Source organism: Centropristis striata, chromosome 12, assembly GCF_030273125.1.
Source record: "Centropristis striata isolate RG_2023a ecotype Rhode Island chromosome 12, C.striata_1.0, whole genome shotgun sequence".
In the NCBI taxonomy this organism is placed as follows: domain Eukaryota; kingdom Metazoa; phylum Chordata; class Actinopteri; order Perciformes; family Serranidae; genus Centropristis; species Centropristis striata.
The window spans coordinates 18,005,548-18,027,474 of NC_081528.1; positions in this window are offsets into that span (position 1 = coordinate 18,005,548).

The window sequence follows — 21,927 nt, forward strand, 5'->3', positions numbered from 1 at the left end:
TCCTCAAGAGAGGTTGTTTGACTGTGCTTTGTCTGAATCCTTGCCCACGACCTGTCCAGTTTGGTAAAACCTGACAGGACAGGACACACTCCCAGCCACTTGAAATTTCTATTTTCAAGATGGCTGCCCCCTGGATCCTCAAAAGATAAATTTTCTCAGAGAAATGTATTGGGTTTTAGATTATTAAGATTATTAAACAAGTTTTAACACATCATAATACAGTTGTTTTGATTTGTTGATCATAGACAGATTAGACAAGGGTGAGTATCTGCACTACCAGGGCACACTGGTGATATATGACTGCTGTTAAACTCAGAGTGGGGTTCAGTGTCAGCCAATTGTAAAGTTAGTCAAAGAAGAGACGACAACTCTCTGAGTAGTTTTAGTTAACCGGGTTGTGTACAGATCGTATAGGGTAAAAATGGCATTGGATGAACAATTGGACTAAGTGTAGGGTTAAGGCATGAACTTAGTTGTATCCTATACATCAAAGTGCTTATTAAAAAGTTGTAAAAGGCTAAACCCTTGGCCTCTGCCTTTGAATTTGCTGCAGACATTGCAGAAGCAATCATAACAGTTGAGAAAACAAACAGCAGGACACCAAGATCATACTGGTTATGATACCATTGCCACAAATGTTCCATAATTTCATAAAATAAATGCTCTGCCTATCTTACGTAGTCCAACCCGACTAGATGAAGGTGATGGCATAGAAAGCACATTGACAAGAAACAGAGCAAAATATCATTCAAGCTGTAAACTTATGTTCAACAACACACAGCTGGAAAGGGCACAAAAAAAGGCATCTACTGCTGCTAAAGACACTGAAGATACCAAAGGGATGGGTTATAACCCATTGGGGATGGGTTAAACAGGACAAGGAGTGGAAAGTCTTCTGGACTCCACTTCCACCTATTGCGGAGAGTTGTTGGGAGTTGACAAAATGTGGGTGCACCAAGGCTTGTACTGGAAAGTGTAAGTGCTACAGATATGGACTCAGTTGCCCCTGCTAGAACTTATTTGCTTGTTTGTTTTGCCAGTGTTATTCCTTGTTGTCCTTTGTGTTTTCAAGTGTAGGCCTATGGCTCGGCTTCCCCTCGCCACATCGGCACATTATGTTCTATTTTGTCACCAGCCTATTACTGTGACATGTTCAGTTTTTACTTTGTAGCATTGCTTTCACATTTTCAGTTTAGTTCCCTAGTATAGTTTCAGATACTGTTTGTCATGGTTCCGTGTCAGCCAGAGCTGCTGTTGCCTCTGGATCTGTCATTATTGCCATTCAGTATTAACCATTGCTCAATTATTATTTTGGAGCACTGTCCGTTCAGCACCACAACTGTGTTTCCCCACCGCTTAGTATTTATTTGGCATGTTTAATGGCAGTAGTAATGGCAGTAGTAATGGTTAGTTATAAAAAAAGTAATTAAAAAAAGTATTTACAAAAGCCCTCATGGTAAGGGAGCATGTGTACCTCGGTGAACCCGGAGAGCTACGCCGGTGGGAGGGAACTCCTGTCAGGTTTTACCAAACTGGACAGGTCGTGGGCAAGGATTCAGACAAAGCACAGTCAAACAACCTCTCTTGAGGAACCCAATACATTTCTATGAGAAAATTCATAATTTAAAGGCCCACATGGCAGGCGGCAGTCATCCTGAAAAAAAAAATTGCCGCCTTGAAATTTCAAGTAGCTGTGGCTGGCTTATTGTCAAGTGACCCACAGATACTGCTCATGCCAGTTTTTATGCGTATATGACCCAATAAACCATTGTATCACTTAACTGCTCCACTAAGGTGTCGGCCATCTTGAAAAATGGCCGCTATCTTGGAATTTCAAGTAACTGTGCGTTGCTTATTGTCAAGTGACCTACAGATACTGCTCATGCCAATTTTTATGCTTGTATCACCAAATAAACCATTATATCATTCAATTGCTCCACTAAGGTGTCGGCCATCTTGAAAATGGCCGCCATCTTGGAATTTCAAGTAACTGTGGGTGGGTTATTGTGAAGTGACCCACAGATACTGCTCATGCCAATTTTTATGCTTGTATCACCAAATAAACCATTATATAATTTAATTGCTTCACTAAGGTGTCGGCCATCTTGAAAAATGGCCGCCATCTTACACTTTCAAATGTCTCGGACAATTTTCTTGATAAGTGACCCATGGAGACTGCTCAGGCCAATTTGTATGCTTGTATCACCAAATAAACCATTATATCATTCAATTGCTCCACTAAGGTGTCGGCCATCTTGAAAAATGGCCGCCATCTTGGAATTTCAAGTAACTGTGGGTGGGTTATTGTCAAGTGACCAACAGAGACTGCTCATGCCAATTTTTATGCTTGTATCACCAAATAAACCATTATATCACTTAACTGCTCCACTTAGGTGTCGGCCATCTTGAAAAATGGCCGCCATCTTAAAATTTTAAATGTCTCGTGTGTGACCCATGTGACCCATGGAGAGTGTTCATGCCAATTTTCACGCTTGTATCATAAACTGAAAGATTATATCACTTAGCCGCTCCACTATCTGGGGAAATTTTGAAAGGGCCACGGGGGCTACTGCCGGTGTGTGTACACTATGATGAGACTCTTCAGAGATTTCAAACTATGCCCTTTAACCTCAAAATGTGTGTGTGTGTGTGTAGCGAAAATCGCATAAAGTTACCTGTGTGTGTGTTTGTGTGTGTGTGTTTGAAGCATGTGTATGCATGTGTGAGGAGTGTGAGCGCTTACGCGCATGTGTGTGTGTGGGTATCTGTAACTGTAATCACATCAAAGATCAAAGGCAATCAGATCAAAGCAATCAACAGAAATAACTGACAACTGTGACAGCAGCCGGTGGACAGAGGTCAAGAGTTGGACTGGAATTTCTGGCCTCGAACAGAAAGCATTTTTGGCAAAACCATAATACCTATCGTTGATCCGACTTCACTTTGAGCATCCTGAGTTCTTCCTGAACGTCTACATATGTTTTTTGTGAAGAAAAATTAAAAAATAGCTTTGTTAGAGCGATCTAAAAAAACTGTTAAATCTCAGACAGCTCAGAAATCTTCCTGCGTTTTTAATATGGGAGCCAATGAGGCTGTTGGTGCCTGTTGGTGGATCATCTCTGCGTCTTATGCCCAAACTATAACTCTGACAGCTTTACCAGAGGATTGTGAGTGAGAAGACAAATTTTCCTACGTTTCTATGTAAAAATTATTTCTGTAGAGTGGAATTTGCGGCCTGGAGCGCAGTTTTAAAATTAATTTTTTGACAGTTTTACGTCTCCCTCTTCACTCTGAGCGATGACATCACACACTCTGACACGAACATTCCGTGCAATACACACCCATTATAATCTCAGAATTTCTCCAAAAATTATCATGGTCATTGAACAGGGATTGATAAAAAACTATATGACCTATCGAAACGTGGATTAATACACCGATACACAAGACTTGTGTCTACTGTTTAAAGTTTAAATGGAGTCTCTAGGTGAAATTATGCCGGAGAAGTAGACGTTTAAAAATCTCCAATGATTGTTCTTTCTCGCTCATTTTTTGTCGGCCGTCCCATTCATTTCAATGCAAAATTTTGAGCAGTTTTTTGCGACTTACGTCGCGAAAAATTCGTATTCTGTAGAGAAAAGTAATAGCACACTGATCCCAATCAAACCGCACGTTTTGATATATATTTTGTCCTGCAACGCTTTAAGTTGTAGGACTAGTAGCGGGACGAAATGCGTCCGGAAGAGGAATAAGAAAAAATCCACAGTATAACAGTAGTGCTCGGTGCAATTGCCCCGAGGCCCTAATAAGACATACATACAGTCTATATACAGTATATATATACATTTTTGCATAGGTTGTTGCATGTAGTAGTATGAACATCAATGAATAAATAATAATGACCTGCTCGCTGTTCATTGTCCCTTATGTATTGCTCTTGCTGCAGCCATATGCACATCCCTTTCATCCAGTTACCCAGGTGATATTTGCTGGTCAAAGTTCCAAAAAGTTGAACTGTAATGTAGATTCATTGCTTCGCCCACATAGAATGAAAATGAACAGGAGGCAGATTTTGACAGACCTGGGCCCTCATTTATCAAACGCGTGTAGAAACCAGATCTGAGTGTATATTTTGTCTTACGACAGATTCCACGTGCGATTTATCAAACGATCGTATTTTGCCAATCACATCGTGAGAATGATCGGCTGTTGATAAATGTGGTGGCTCGAAACAAGCATCATTTAGTTAGTTGAAGCACGTAAACAATGTTTTAAAGTCAGTTTTAATCCCAAGAGAAGAGGAATTTCTCAGTCAGAAAGTGAAGCGCTGACGTCCAACAGCTGCAACACAACAAATTGGTTTTGTTTGGCAGCATAAAACGTGAAAAAGAAGGAAATCAGTGGTGCTGTCAGCAGAGTAGCAGTGGACCATTAAACTCCTGGTGAGGTTGGAATATTTCATTTATACATCGTGATATATAAAGCCTATATAATATCCAAATATTGTTATTATTATGATGGAGAGATATTATTTTGTGACTTTGAAAGTGGCTCACTTTCTGTTGTACGCTCGTTTGATACATGAGGGCCCTGATGTGCCGAGTCATGGTATGCTAAGTCATGATTGGACAAGGTTTAGTAAAAAGTCAAATACCATTATTGAAATGTAAAAGTATTATTCCATTTGGGAAAAGTAATAATAACATCACACCTTGTGCTGACAAATAGGGCATGACATATCTAGAACCTTTATTTCATATTAATACCCAAAAGCTGAGATCTTAAAATGACTGAAAAAATCACACCCATGATGCATCTATGTGTATGTGTGTTAATTGTATTCATTGCAGATTCGTACCGCAGCGTTTGTGCGTGTGTATGTGCATGTGAATTACATCCTTATCTTGTCCCAACAATAAGCATGTCGACAGCAAGACCTCTCATTCCCACTGTAGGGAAATAGGATTAGTGTACACACACCGACTATCTCTGGATAGGGTCAACACACACACACACAGCCGCCTGAGGCTAATATCGCTGAGCTAAGAGTTCACAGCAGGATATGGCTGTTAATGTTTTTCATTTTACTCTTGTTGTACAACAGTAGCTGATAGCATATTGCTCTGAAGTCAATAAATAGGTGCAGCCATTTAATCTTTGGACGTGCACAGTCTTGTTTATGAGATATTAGTTGGTTTCCCCCTGCTGTTTGCCGTCTCCGTCTCGTATATGAGATGCAAAACTCCTCAATAGAATAATAATAGCACATGATGCAACAGTTTGTGTAGGTGTGATCCTGAGCAGAAACCATTGATTACCTCAGAGGCTGGCGCTGCATTTGCACATCACAGATATCTGAGAATGAAATAAATCTCCTGAAAGCTGGTTTTTAATGCATGAATGGCAAATTGAGAAGCCTTCACACACGGGAATAGCGTGAATGTGACCTGAAGGGTCGAAATGTTGGACTTGATAGGAACATGTGGGAGGGGAGAGGAATTAGTAATGGAGTTTCCTCTCACAACTGCTGCTACTGAAGGGCCCTTGAGCCACATATTTTACAGTAAAGTAGAAAAGTAGAAAACTTTAAAGTAGAAGTTCAAGTAGAAAACTGTCAACTGTTCTTGGATGATATAAAGGATATGCAGAATAAACTCTAACCCAAAGATATTTTTATATCTCTTGATATGCACTTATTCAGAGGAAGGAAGGTCAGCAGTACAAAGGAATTGCTTTTGTCCAATAAGATCGTATTTGTCTCAAAAGACATACACACTTGGTATCCTTAAATTGAGTCTGGTTCTACAATGCTAAAATTCTACAATGTCATTTAGCACAGTGGTTTCCAACCTTTTTCTTGAGGGACCCACATTTTTACCATTGTAAATGTTGGCGACCCCCCCATTGTCCATTGCTTCTATGAAGCCGAACTCAATGTAACTTTCATGGTACCCTCTCTTTTTCTTTTTTAGATATTAAGCATTTTCGTCTCCCTGATGCTTCGCTATTTTTCCATTAGCTCTGTGTTTCTGTTGTTAGGTGAGGTTGCCGCTAGGTGAGGTTACCGCTAGGTGAGGTTACCTTTTAAACATTTAATGTAGCCCTTATTTCGTTGTTTTTGTCCCACTAATGAATTAAATGCTGACTCATCTATATTTAATACATTAGATTTATTACATCCCTTAAAATAAAGGGGGCTTTGCGACCCCCCGTGGATCTTTGGCGCCCCCCTGGGGGGGTCGGGCCCCCCCTGTTGGGAATCACTGATTTAGCAGACGCTTTTATCCAAAGTGACGTATATCAGTTTGAGTCCAATAGGATATAAGTTTTTTTTTCTGCGTGCATACGGTGACGCTAAAGTGTGTGAATTGGATTGGGTATGCATGCCAGACGGCATCCCTTAAAGCAATAAGAGCATCTTTGGGCATGTGGAAGTTTTCACGCCACACATTTTCATCAGCTACTCCTTCCACAAAGTTCTCCACCATTCACTAGATCTCCCAGGTCTCATCCAAAGCCGTCTGGCTCAACTCCAACCAATTGGTGCATCCAAAATGTGATAGAGGTAATTACAGATCCTTCTCTGTTCACTAATACTATCTGTACATATCCTGTACATTTGGTGGAAAGACTCCTGTAAATTTATTAGAGCTGCCAGAGCAGCTTGAAGGTCCGACACATGGAAATAATCCCACATGTTTGTTTATTTCCCTGTACTGGCACATGTATGTAACGTAAACGTGTAGACGGACATGCTACAGCAGAGCATATTCAAGTTTTACACTGTGGAGGGTGGTTTCAGATTTTTACATTTTTAAGCCCCAAAAACACCATCACCGTCTAAACTAAAAGCACTTCTGATAACGTTTTTATTGTCTTCATTTGACTCACCTCAGCTCACCTATTTGCCCATTTTTGGATTAGCCTGGAGTTAGGAGGGTCGAGGGCAGTGTATCCCAACAGGGGGGGCCCAACCCCCCAAGGGGGGCGCCAAAGATCCATGGGGGGTCGCGAAGCCCTCTTGATTTTAAGGGATGTAATAAATCTAATGTGTTAAATATGGATGAGTCAGCATTTAATTAATTAGTGGGACAAAAACAACTGAATAAGGCCTACATTAAACGTTTATTAATTTATTTCAATTGAAAAATCACTATAGAAAAGTTTAAAAATATAGGCTACATTGCGAGAATAAGGACATTTGTAACATCCCTCCTCAAGTATACACAGGTAACCTCACCTAGCAGTAACCTCACCTAGCGGTAACCTCACCAAACAACAGAAACACAGAGCTAAAGGAAAAATGGCGAAGCGTCAGGGAGACGAAAATGCTGAATATCCCAAAAAGAAAAAGAGAGGGTACCATGAAAGTCACATAGAGTTCAGCTTCAAAGAAGCAATAGACAATGGGGGGGTCGCCAAAGTTTACAATGGTAAAAATGTGGGTCCCTCAAGAAAAAGGTTGGGAACCACTGGTCTCGGGTTAAGGCCGAAATAGTGAAAGTTGAAACTGTTAATTACTATCACAAAAACAAGTGACAAGAAGAAAATAAATGATGTCATTGAAATAGCCTTCATTGCCACTATATGCAAGGCATCACTGTCCTTTCTTTGTCTGGAAAGACCTGGAGGGGGCTCTTTGAAGCCAGATCTAAGGTGTGGGCAATGTAACATCGCGGGCCAACTGGGCCCCGGCCCCTTCTGCCAAACATTCTTTGTGTTATCTGTCACCACGGCGACTTGCTTCTTCTCCATTTCCTCCCTCAGATGTGCACCTTGCAGCATTAGTGTTTTTGTTCCTCTGTGCTCCTCATTGAACTCTCCTTGCTGCCACACAGTGTTTTTGTAATGCATTGTGGTTGTTATTATAGGCGGCACATTATGTGGTCACTGCTACATGCTGTGCAGCTTTCAGAGAATCCCAAGCCCTATCATCCCTTCCTCTATTGCATTTTGTGTGATCTATTGTCAATCTGTATAATCCTATAAAATGCCAAGCAGACAGGGCCAATGAACTAAAAGTGTGAAATTTTATGAGTCATTATAAGTAACATGATTTTATATCATGTAAGTGTCCCCATGTGCATATGTTCAGTATAAGGTCCTAAACCAATTAATGCAGTGTTGTTTTGTGCTAAAGCTAACCACATGTTATCATTCTCCTAAACGTAACCATGTGTTGTTGTTTTTTGTGCTAAAGCAGACCACATAATTTCACTTTCCTTAACTTTAACCATGTCATATTTGTTTGTGCTAAAGCTAACCACATTTTTCACTAAATATAACCATGTAGGTTTGTTGGCTAAGCCTAGGCACCAAAACCTGCATGGTGAGACAATCACGACCAAAACCTCCTTGTGATGTTTGATTGACAGAAATATTAAAAATTCACATCAGTGGCAAAGGATTTGAGGATATAACAATACTGCTGCTGCTTTTCTGAGTTGCTAAAATCATATTCCTTCATTTAAAATTGAATGTAAAAAAAAAATGCTGTTGGGGTTTTGGCTGAAAAAGACATGGACAGGATCCAAACATAAGAAATGGATGAGTGCGCTGCAGCCATAATTGGAGGGGTTTCATTGACAGATGTGAACTCCCAGCTGTCCCCCTGACTGAGCAGCAGACAAACAAGCATCAGCAGACAAACACGTTGCTGGATCAATTACTGTATAAAGAGCTCAGGAAAATGTTAGACACCATCCAAATTATAGATCTTTACAGCTGGGTAAAGCCTGCCTGCTTATTTTGCTGCTTGCATACCCTTTTCAAATCAATCCCATATATTCCTTCGCTTGTAGCAGAGAGCAGAGAGGTCTGGCAAAAGTTTGAAATGCACTGACTTTATGTTGTAGGTACTACATATTATTATTAGGGCCTCGGGGCAATCGCACCGAGCACTGGTCCCATACAGCAATAGCTGTAAGGACCAGTGCTCTGTTATACTGTGGATTTTTTCTTCTTCCTCTTCCGGACGCAATTTCGTCCCGCTACTAGTCCTACAACTTGAAGAGGTGCAGGACAAATTATATATCAAAACGTGCGGTTTGATCGGGATTGGTGTGCTATTACTTTTCTCTACAGAATATGAATTTCGTAAGTTTGACGTAAATCACGAAAAACTGCCCAAAATTTTGCATTGAAATGAATGGGACGGCCGAAAAAAAATTTGCGAAAAAGAACAACAATTGGAGATTTTTAACGTATACTCCTTCGGCATAATTTCACCTAGAGACTCCATTTAAACTTTAAACAGTAGACACAAGTCTTGTGTATCGGTGTATTAATCCACGTTTCGATAGGTCATATAGTTTTTTATCAATCCCTGTTCAATGACCATGATCATCTCTGGAGAAATTCTGAGATTATAATGGGTGTGTATTACACGGAATGTTCACGTCACAGTGTGTGACATCATTGGCAGAGTGTAAAGGGAGAGAAAAAATTGTCAAAAAATAAATTTGAAAACTGCGCTCCAGGCTGCAAATTCCACTCTACAGAAATAATTTATACATAGAAACGTAGGAAAATCTGTCTTCTCACTCACAATCCTCTGGTAAAGCTGTCAGACGCACAGATGCGCCACCAACATACACCAACAGCCTCATTGGCTCCCATATTAAAAGATCACGCAGGAAGATTTCAGAAAAAGGGAGATGTAACAGTTTTTTTTAAGATAACAAAGCTATTTTTTTCATTTTTCTTAAAAAAAACATATGTAGACGTTCAGGGAGAACTCAGGACGCTCAAAGTGAAGTCGGATCAATGATAGCTATTATGGCTTTGCCAAAATGCTTTCTGTTCGAGGCCAGAACAGAAAACAGTTTACTCTAACTCAGCGGTTCCCAAACGTTTTTAGCCGCGCACCCTCTTCTATGTCCCAACCGTGTTGACGCACCCCCAATCCCCCAAACCTTCAAAAAAAACTAAATGCAATAAGCTTATTTATAGCCAAGGCAAAGGCGGCATGTTTAATCATGCTTAAATGAGAACACATATAATAAAATAATCACCATCACAACAATGCGGTCTCGCATTTGAATTAACCTGAATAGAGTTTCAATATAATGCAACAAAGTTATGCGCAAGCTTACACTTTTAATAGCAAAGAGGATGATGACAGGCTCAGGATCAGAGGCAGAAAGCACATAAGTTGGGGAAAATGTTATAATATTATGAGCCGCGTTTAACAAAAATTGCAGCAAGTTTAAATGAGCGTGGAGCTAAACAACCCGTCATAATCGTATCATCATCAATCATAATACAGGTTGGAAAAATGGAAGAAGATAACTTCTTCTACGCTTCCTTTGAAGATGAAGTGCATTTTGAATAGCCTGCATTTATTTATTAATTAATATTACAGTTTTTGATTTTACATTTTACAAAGGAAATGTTAATTTACACTTCTTTATTGTGTGGGGGAAAAAATTTAATTGTGTTATTATCAGACCGCCATTACATTTTTCATCTTGCGCACCCCCTGGCGGCAGCTCGCGCACCCCCAGGGGTGCATGCAACACACTTTTGGAATCCCTGCCCTAGACAATAACTGTTTGTCTTACATAGTTTTTGCTGCTTCTTCTAGGGTGGGTAGATAGATATCTTACCTTATTAGGTGAACGGCCATGCATTTATATATTTTTTTCTCATGATAACGAGTTAATTTCATTTGTTTTCTCGAGATAATTTTCTGGAGATCTGTAGTCCAGACACGTAGTCAGCAAATGGCCCGCCCATTTTACTCACTGGCCCACCCAGCCAAGTATGATAAAAACATATTTTGTTACAAAAAAATATAAACATGTATGTAAGAAAGGAAATAAATGTATAACTAGAAAATTTCCCCTGGGGAAATTCTGAAAGGGCCACGGGGGCTACTGCCAGTGTGTGTACACTATGATGTTATTCTTCAGAGATTTCAAACTATGCCCTTTAACCTCAAAATGTGTGTGTGTGTGTGTGTGTATTGTGAAAATCGCATAAAGTTACCTGTGTGTGTGTGTGTGTGTAATTAAAATCACATAAAGTTACCTGTGTGTGTGTGTGTGTGTGTGTGTGTGTGTGCACGTGTGTGTTTGAAGCATATGTATACATGTGTGAGGAGTGTGCGTGTTTACGCGTATGTGTGTGTGTGTATCTGTAACTGTAATCACATCAAAGATCAAAGGCAATCAGATCAAAGCAATCAACAGAATTAATTGACACCTGTTCCGGCTTAGTGACAGCAGAGGTGGACAGACTGAAATTTCTGGCCTCGAACAGAAAGCATTTTTGGCAAAACCATAATACCTATTATTGATCCGACTTCACTTTGAACGTCCTGAGTTCTTCCTGAAGAGGGAGAGAAAACATTGTCAAAAAATACATTTGAAAACTGTGCTCCAGGCCGCAAATTCCACTCTACAGAAATAATTTATACATAGAAACGTAGGAAAATTTGTGTTCTCCCTCACAATCCTCTGGTAAAGCTGTCAGAGTTATAGTTTGGGCGTAGGACGCACAGATGCGCCACCAACACCACCAACTGCCTCATTGGGTCCCATATTAAAAACGCAGGGAGATTTCGGTAAAAGGGAGATGGAACAGTTTTTTTAGATCGCTCTAACAAAGCTATTTTTTCATTTTTCTTAAAAAAAAACATATGTAGACGTTCAGGAAGAACTCAGGACGCTCAAAGTGAAGTCGGATCAATGATAGGTATTATGGTTTTGCCAAAAATGCTTTCTGTTCGAGGCCAGAAATTTCACTCTTGCTGCTTTCTGGCTGCTTTCACTGTGCCAGAAGATTCCATAGCTGTTAATTCTGTTGATTGCTCTGCTCTGATTGGTCGACCCCACCGCCTGTGATGCTTTGATGTGATTACAGTTACAGTTAAAGACACACGCACGGACGCACACACACACACACACTGGTCATTTAATGTAATAACAGTTAAAGATACACGCACACACACACACACACACACACTGGTCATTTAATGTTATAACAGTTAAAGATACATGCACGCACACACACACTGGTCATTTAATGTAATAACAGTTAAAGATACACGCACATACACACACACACTGGTCATTTAATGTAATAACAGTTAAAGATACACGCACGCACACACACTCTGGTCATTTAATGTAATAACAGTTAAAGATACACGCACGTACACACACACTGGTCATTTAATGTAATAACAGTTAAAAATACATGCACGCACACACACACTGGTCATTTAATCAAATCAAATCAAATAGAGAGAGAGAGGGGGAAAGAGAGAGAGAGAGAGAGGAGCAGGAGTTCGGGGGGGGCACAGCAGCAGGTGATGATGCGCCACCATTGGCCAGTAGTGATGGTGAGTGGACCAGGAGAGGAGCATTCCCATCTGGGGCCGAACCAGATCTACGGCAGTGAGACCAGCAGGAGTGATGGAGCAGGACCACAGCTCCACACCCTGTGAAGAGAGAGCAGAGAAAAGTGCGAGTACTCTGGGAAAATAAAATCTTGTGTCATGTATTATTGGGACATCAGAGAGAGAGAAAGAGGGCCCCGGTGTATTGTGTCCCCCGACACATTGGGCCTATAGCGGCATAACTAGGGGCTGGTCCAAGGCAGGCCTCGGCCAGCCCAAACTATAGGCTTTGTCAAAGAGGAAAGTTTTAAGTTTACTCTTGAATAAAGAGAGGGTGTCTGCCTCCCGAACTGAGACTGGGAGATGATTCCACAAGAGAGGAGCTTGATAACTGAAGGCTCTGGCTCCCAATCTAGTTTTAAGGACTTTAGGAACCACAAGTAACATAGAATTTTGGGAGCGTAGTGCTCTAGAAGGGTAATATGGCATTATGAGGTCTTTAAGATATGATGGTGCCTGACCATTTAGAGCTTTGTAAGTAAGAAGAAGGATTTTAAACTCAATTCTTGATTTTACAGGGAGCCAGTGCAGCGAAGCTAGAACAGGAGAAATATGATCTCTTTTCTTGGTTCTTGTTAGTACACGAGCCGCAGCATTTTGGACTAACTGAAGAGTTTAAAGGGATTTATTGGAGCAGCCTGACAGTAAGGAATTACAGCAATCTAACCTTGAAGTAACAAAAGCATGAACTAATTTTTCTGCATCCTTTTGAGACAGGATGTGTCTAATTTTTGTAATATTACGTAGGTGAAAAAATGCAGTCCTTGAAGTTTGTTTTATATGGGAGTTAAATGACAGATCCTGATCAAAGATAACTCAGAGATTCCTTATGGTGGTATTGGAGGCCAGGGTAATGCCATCGATGCTAATTAAGTCTTTAGATAATGAGTTTCGGAGGTGTTCGGGTCCCAGCACAATCACTTCCGTTTTTTCCGAGTTTAACATTAGGAAGTTTTGGACCATCCAGGTTTTTATGTCTTTAAGGCATGCATTAAGTTTGGCTAGCTGATCAGTTTCACCTGGCTTGATTGATATATATAACTGAGTGTCATCAGCATAACAATGAAAGTTAATTGAATGTTTTCTAATTATATTACCTAGAGGGAGCATATAAAGGGTGAATAAAATTGGTCCAAGCACAGAACCCTGTGGAACACCGTGGTTAACATCAGTGCTCACGGAGGATTCATTGTTCACATGAACAAACTGGAAACGGTCTAATAAGTACGATTTAAACCAGCCCAGTGCTGTTCCTCTAATGCCAATTACATGTTCCAGTCTCTGTAATAGGATACGATGGTCAATTGTATCAAATGCAGCACTCAGATCTAGTAAGACAAGGACTGAGACAAGTCCATTATCAGAAGAAATTAAAAGGTCATTTGTAATTTTTACCAATGCTGTTTCTGTGCTATGATGAGTTCTAAATCCTGACTGGAAGTCCTCATATAGACTAATGTGTTGAAGAAAATCACAAAGCTGATTTGCGACTGCTTTCTCCAGGATCTTAGAGAGGAAGGGGAGGTTAGATATTGGTCTATAGTTTGCTAAAACGCCAGGATCTAAATTAACCTTTTTGAGAAGAGGTTTAATTACAGCAACTTTAAATGATTGTGGCACATAGCCTGTTAACAATGACAAGTTGATTGCATCTAAGAAAGAAGTGCCCGTTAAAGGTAGAACCTCTTTAAGCAGTCTTGTTGGTATGGGGTCTAGGAGACAGGTTGACGGTTTAGATGAGGAAATCATTGAGTTTAGTTGTTGGAGAGTGATGGGAGCGAAGTGATCTAAATATTTATCAGGGTTTGTACCCGTTTCTAAGGCTCCAGGGTTTAAGGATGCCTCAGTACCAGTTAATGGCAGGAGGTAGTGAATTTTATTTCTAATAGTTATAATTTTCTCATTGAAAAAGCTCATAAAATCAGTACTAGTGAGGGCAATAGGAATACATGGTTCAATAGAGCTGTGACTCGCTGTCAGCCTGGCTACAGTGCTGAAAAGAAATCTTGGGTTGTTCTTATTTTTCTCAATTAATGACGAATAATAGGCTGATCTGGCTTTACGGAGGATTTTCTTATATGTTTTAAGACTGTCCTGCCAGGTTAAATGAAATTCATCCAGCTTAGTTGAACGCCATTTCCTTTCGAGCTTTCGTGAAATTTGCTTCAGTTCACGGGTTTGAGAGTTGTACCATGGAGTTAATTTTTTCTGTTTTATTATTTTCGTTTTTAGTGGGGCAATAAAATCTAGCGTTGTTCGCAGTGAATCTGCAGTACTGTCGACAAAGTTATCAATTAGGGCGGGACTGAAGTTAACATAGTCCTCTATTATGTTGGAGCACGAAAAAGAGTTAAAGACAGGTGGAATCACTTCCTTGAACTTAGCTACAGCACTATCAGATAGACATCTAGTGTAGAAACTCTTGCTTATTAGCCAGTAGTCCAGTAGCAGGACTTCAAAAGTTATTAAATAATGGTCTGATAACACAGGATTTTGTGGGAAAACTATTAAATGTTCAATTTCAATCCCATACGTCAACACAAGGTCGAGGGTGTGGTTAAAAGAGTGAGTGGCTTCATGAACTTTCTGATTAAAGCCAATCGATTCTAGTAAGGAGATAAAAGCAGTAGCCTACTAAGGCTATCATTATCAACGTCAACATGAATATTAAAATCACCTACAATAATTACCTTATCTGTAATTAGTACTAGGCTTGATAAAAACTCAGAGAATTGTGATAAAAATTCTGAATATGGACCGGGAGGCCGGTAAATTATGACAAATAGGATTGGCTGTTGGTTTTTCCAGGTTGGGTGTGAAAGACTGAGAACAAGGCTTTCAAAGGAGTTATAGTTTAATTTAGGTTTTGGGGTAATTAGAAGGTTTGACTCATATATCGCTGCAACTCCTCCTCCTCGGCCTTTGCCACGAGGGATATGAGTATTAATATGACTAGGAGGAGTAGATTCATTTAGGCTGACATATTCTTCATCACGCAGCCAGGTTTCAGTTAGACAAAGTAAGTCAATATTGCAATCTGATATTAACTCATTTACTAATAAAGCTTTAGATGATAAGGATCTAATGTTTAAGAGTCCACGTTTAATTATTTTGGGTTTTTGTTTATTTGCAGTTGAAGTTTCAATTTTCATTAGGTTATTTTGGGTAACTCCTCTTCTGTTAGAACCTGGTTTAAATAACTTAGCTTTGGGAGGACGGGGGACAGACACAGTCTCTATGGGATTTTGGGTGGATGACTGCTCAAAGGGAAAGGCAGAGAAGTGTTTTACACTGGGACTCTGCCTCCTGGTCTCAACTCTGACTTGTCACGGGTTTGGACTGCTAATAAACTTGGTCAGGTTGCTAGATATGAGAGGGGCTCCATCCAAAGTGGGATGAATACCATCTCTCCTAATAAGACCAGGTCTCCTCCAGAAAGTTTGCCAATGATTAACGAAGCCCACGTTGTTTGCTGGACACCACCTCGACAACCAGCACTGGAGCGATGAAATGCGGCTACACATATCATCGCTGGTCAAATTTGGCAGGGGACCAGACAAAACTACGGAGTCCGACATTGTTTTGGCATATGCACACACCGATTCCACATTAATTTTTGTGACCTCCGATTGACGTAACCGGGTGTCGTTACTGCCCACTTTACTGTATTTACGTTTATCCTTAGCCAGCAGTTTCAAAAAGGATTCAATGTCGCCCGCTCTGGCCCCCGGGATGCACTTAACTATGGTGCCTGGTTTCGCTAACTTCACGTTCCGAAGAATGGAGTCGCCAATGATCACAGTTGGCTTCTCAGTAGGTGTGTTACTGAGTGGGGAGAATCTGTTGGAGACGTGAAGCGGTTGGTGGTTAACCATCGTGGGCCTCGGCTTCTGACTATTCCCCCTTCGGACATTCACCCAGCCGTCCGGCCGCTCGGGAGGTGTCGGGGAACGGCTAGCTGCGCTATGTCAGCTCGCACCAGCTAAGGGCGACTGGCTAACTGCTGCAGTTAACTTTACTGAATTGGTTTCCATGGTGCGGAGCCGCACTTCTAGTTCACTAAGCCTCGCCTCCAACACAGCTAAAGCACTACACTTATTACAAGTACCATTATCATTAAAGGAGGCTAAGCAGTAACTAAACATTTGACACACCGGGCAAGAGAGAGCAGGAGAGTGAGGGGGAGAAGACATGGTTAGCAGCTAGGCTAAGTAGCTAACACAACTGAGTAGTATCAGACAGATAAGATTAGCGACAAAGTCGCTACAAGGAGCAGATAGATACAGGTGCTTAAGTAAAACTAGAGTATGTAATGAAGCGGACAGGTATCCGTTATAACTGCGCGCGCACTTTTTTGATCTTCGCGCACATATTCAGCAACCGCGTGAAGCAGATTCTCCCCCGTGCTCGCTCGCAGTGGAGCTCTGCTCGCGCGGAGTGAGGAGTTTTGACACATCGGGTCGCTCGCGGTGGAGCCCTGCTCGCACGGAGCGAGGACTTTTGACACATTAGGGGCGGGGCCAAGGCTGACCCCGGGCCTCTTATGATTGGTCATTTTCCAGCCCTCCACGTGGGTGCCTTTTCAGTTTACTGCTGACAGCTGGTAGTGGCGGCATCATCTAAACAACAACAACGGTTGTTTCATGACGTTCACGACCACAACACTACGCTTAATCACTGGTAATAAAAAGGTTAAAAAATGCTCTTTCTTGTTTCTAAATGATCATACAGTATCTCCGCAGTCCGTCAACACACACCGGATCCGTCTGTGTCCCGAGGACGCATGAGATCTCGCGAATTCACGCGTAATGAAGTGATATAAACGGAAGAAAATCAACATCTCCTCATTGATGAATGGAGACAAATCCAGCGACTCTTAACGAGCGCTAACGAAAACCAAAACTCCTCGATCCGCGCGAGTAGAGCTCCACTGCGAACGAGCACGGGGGAGAATCTGCTTCACGCGGTTGCTGGATATGTGCGCGAAGATCAAAAAAGTGCCATGAAATAATGCGCATGCAGATGTGTTTTCGCTCACGCGATTTTTGTCAGTGTTCTAACCCCATATAATAACAGTTAAAGATACACGCACACACACACACACACTGGTAATTTATGTAATAACAGTTAAAGATACACGCACGCACATACACACTGGTCATTTAATGTAATAACAGTTAAAAATACACGCACGCACACACACACTGGTCATTTAATGTTATAACAGTTAAAGATACACGCACGCACACACACTGGTCATTTAATGTAATAACAGTTAAAGATACAAGCACGCACATACACACTGGTCATTTAATTTTAATTTTTAATTTCACTTGTACTTTCCTCCACACACACACACGCACGCGCGCGTAATCGCGCACACTCCTCCAGATACAAATGTTTCACACATACACACATTTTGAGGTTAAAGGGTATAGGTTGCTGTACAAATAAATACTTGAAGAGGAATGCTTGTTGTAGGTGTGCTCCTTGTATATTATGTAGTATCATAACATTACTAGTATTAATTGTTTGAAATCTCTGAAGAATCTCATCATACTGTACACACACCGGCAGTAGCCCCCGTGGCCCTTTCAGAATTTCCCCAGAGGAAATTTTCTAGTTGTATTTGTAACCCAGCCCATGTGGGATGAGCCTCTCCACACCCTGGAACTCTGCGTTGTGTTGTTTATGATGATGTAGGGCGGAGGAGGGACCAGTCGTACATGGGTGGTTGTTATATTTGCGGCTCAACTATAGCACATGACACAGAAATGCAGTGCCGCCCACCTTCCTACAAGTGCTGATTGCACTTAGATTTTTATGATTTTCATGCTTTATTTCTTACAGTATTACACGGAAGATAAGGTCTCAACGCACAGCATAACATAGGCCTGCATCAGACAGAATTCTCACATTAAAAGCAAATGGTTTCAGTACCACGGACAGCTCATGCGTAACAGAAAATGCGCAGATCATAGCCTATGGCAACCAGTTAGTATGGAAACCAGTAAGGACACAACACCGGCCTTAAGACTTTCTGTTGTCTCACGCCAGTGTTAACTTGTACTGTTTAAGATTGAGCTGCCCGCGGTTCACAGCCGTGTTCACATTGTTTTATAAATGTGGTTCATATCAAACTGCGTGTGAACTTACAGTCCTGAATTGTGACCACTGTGAAATGCGACATGACTGTTCAGCCTGAGGTCGCATTGGAAAACATCAGATCTATATCCGATTTAGGATCACAAGAGACCCAGTTCTGATTTGAAAAAAAATTAGATTCCATGTGATCTGTGCTGCACACTGTACAAAACAAAACAAAAACAGATACATATAAGCAAAAAAAAAAAAAACAGATTTGGGCCACCTTTGCTTGCAGTAGCCCATGTTGTGGCAATCTGCCATAAAAATTGTCTGCTTTATTTGAGTCTATATTTTAATGTTCAAAATCCACACCCCAGTCAACTCTCCCTTGTTAAGCCAATAGGAATCTGGCATTCATTGACCTTCTTATTTAAATACTCTGCAAAAAAAGATAGCTGTGTAATTTACCATACCCAGGACCAGTAGTTCTCAACCTTTTTGAGTCGCGACCCCAAATTTAACATGCATGTTGTCTGTAACCCCCCCTCACTGAACAGAATCTCACATTTCAGATCATACAAACTCAGTTGATGCGACAAATTTTGGACAAATAATGAAGCAGAGAACAACTAAAACATCTCTCTGTCTGTGCATTTATATATTTTTTTATATTTTATTGTTAGTTTTAATCTAAGTCCTTTGCTATAAGTTTAAAGGTCCATTCTGACCTCCTGAGTGTCTAACAGTCAGCTTCAAGCCAGAGACTCCTCGGAAAGTAATAACTTGCTACTTTGGGATTTGTCACAAAATTACCCAAAAAAGAATCAAATTGACCTCAAAATGACACAAAATGATAAAATAAAAAAAGACATAAAAAAGACAAAAATATTACTTAAAATTAAGCAAAAAGGGACAAAAGGGAAAATTGAAAAGGATGGAAATCAGACATGACATTAATGACAGTCAGGAACATGGATATCGGAATACAAAGGAGTTTTTGGTCCAAAATACAGAGTACCTTAGAGATCAGCTCAGAGACACTGTGAAATGGCTACAACAGCATCACTCAAAACTCTTAAAGATATACATTGGGGGCGCTAGAGAGCCGGCGATGTAGTAGGTTGTGTTTTTTACCAGCTCCTCCACTTCAACTACATATTAAGTATTTAACACTCCTTTTTTGCACTTTTTGACGGTGAAACTCGTTCATAAAACCTCAAAGAATGGTAAAGCCTAAGAAACCGATTCAGAAAACCCTTGAGTCTCCTTCAGAGACCGAAGACGAGCCACCGAAAGAGCCTGCTAATGCTAGCTCACCTGGCTCAATTAGCCCCGAGCATGCACCGGAGGAGGACCCCTCCGCGTCGCCTATTCTGGGGGCCATCAGACGGATGGAAAACTCTATGAACGCAAGGTTTGACAACTTGGAGACAACTCTCGCCGGGGTTAAAAATGCCGTCGCCTCCAATACTTCCCGCATTATGAACCTAGAAGAATGCTGCGGAGAGTTTGACGGACGCCTGGCCAAGCTGGAAAAAAGTTATGACGACCTATATGCACAAAATAAACTTTTGAAAGTCAAGGTGAACGATCTGGAGGGCCGCTCGAGGAGACAAAATATCAAAATTGTGGGACTGCCAGAGAAAATTGAAGGGGGCTCTCCAACTACATTTGTGTCCGACCTGCTACCTAAACTCCTGGGAGCTCAGCATTTTCCCCGGGGAGTGAAAGTGGACCGTGCCCACCGCATCGGCGCACCAAGCAACCGGCCACGAATCATGATCGCCAGGATACACCACGACGCCGTGAAAGAGAAGATAATCCGGGTGGCTCGCAACGACGGTCCGGTAAAATACGATGGGCAGCGCATCAGCATCTTTCCGGACCTTACAGCAGAGGTGATGAAGGACCGCAAGGAGTTTGACGCAGTTCGGCTGAAACTTAAGGAGGCTGGTATCCGGCACGGGTTTCTGTTTCCTGCACGTCTGATTTTTACTCATGCTGGCCACACCAAAATATTTGAGTCATCAAAAGAGGCAGTCGCCTACGCTGACAAACACATACAGCCTCCAGCTGCTGAAGGCACTGAATGATCCGGGCATAAAATGATCCGGGGACTGACAATGTGACGGGACATGGTGTGATCCACACAGGCTTGCCTGCACCGATGTGTATCTATTTTTTTTTCTCATTATGGACAATTGGACCAAATGAACGGTGAGACAAAAGCTGACATTTTAGCAATAGTTATAACACCGAGAGTATATGTTCAGTTGTGTGGCCTTAACATTATGACGTCTGTGTAACGTCACTGTTGACCACTAAGGATTGCTGGGATCTTTTGGGGAAACTTAAAAATAGGCTCTAAGCTGCTGATTATTGGACAAAAAACAGTGTTAACAATTTATTTACATGTACAGGAGGGTGGTAAGGGGCTGGGAAAGGGGATAAGGTATCAGTCTGTTTCTTTGCTGCATGCACAGGCTCCTTTCTCAGCAGCTCCGCTGCTATGTGGGGTTTACATTACCCCTTTTCTTTAGGGAAGGCAAGGCAGGGAATTTTGGGGGTGTTTCTTTTAAGTTTGGTTTATGCTGTACTCGTCATACTTTGTTTGTATACAATGGCATCTTGCATTTTTATGTTGTAGGGGTGTCATGAGCGGTCCAAAGAATGATCATATCGTGAATAGCACTATTAATATAACTTCTTGGAATGTCAGAGGTTTAAATAACCCATCCAAGAGAGCCAAGATATTTTCCCACTTACACGATTTACATGCTGATGTTTTGTTTCTGCAAGAAACACATATTAAACACACAGAGGCCTTAAAACTGAGGTGTAACTGGATAGGACAAATCTTTCAGTCAACTTTTTCAGCTAAAGCACGTGGCGTGGCAATTTTAATTAAAAAGAATATTCCCTTCCAACATATCTCAACTATAACGGACCCTAATGGTCGTTTTATAATTGTGACTGGTACTATTTTGACTGTTCATGTCACTTTCCTTAATTTATATGCACCGAACTTTGATAATCCCGTTTTTTTCCGAGGCATTTTTCGTCTAATACCTGACGTAGCAACAACCAACCTGATTGCAGGTGGTGATTTCAATTGTGTTTTAGATACTTTTTTGGACAGGTCTTCACCCCGCCCAGTTAGCCCTTCAGACTCCACAAATATGCTAAATAATCTGATGAAGTCATTTAATTTGGTTGATATCTGGAGGATTCTCAATCCTACAGAGAAAGAATATTCCTTTTTCTCAAAAGTTCACAATACATACACAAGGATTGACTATTTTTTGACTGATTCTAAGCTAACAACAATTATCAAGTCATCTAAATATCATAACATCTTAATTTCAGACCACAGCCCAGTTTCTACAGGTATGGACTTTGGTTGGAAAAAACCCCACTATAATTGGCGATTAAATCCA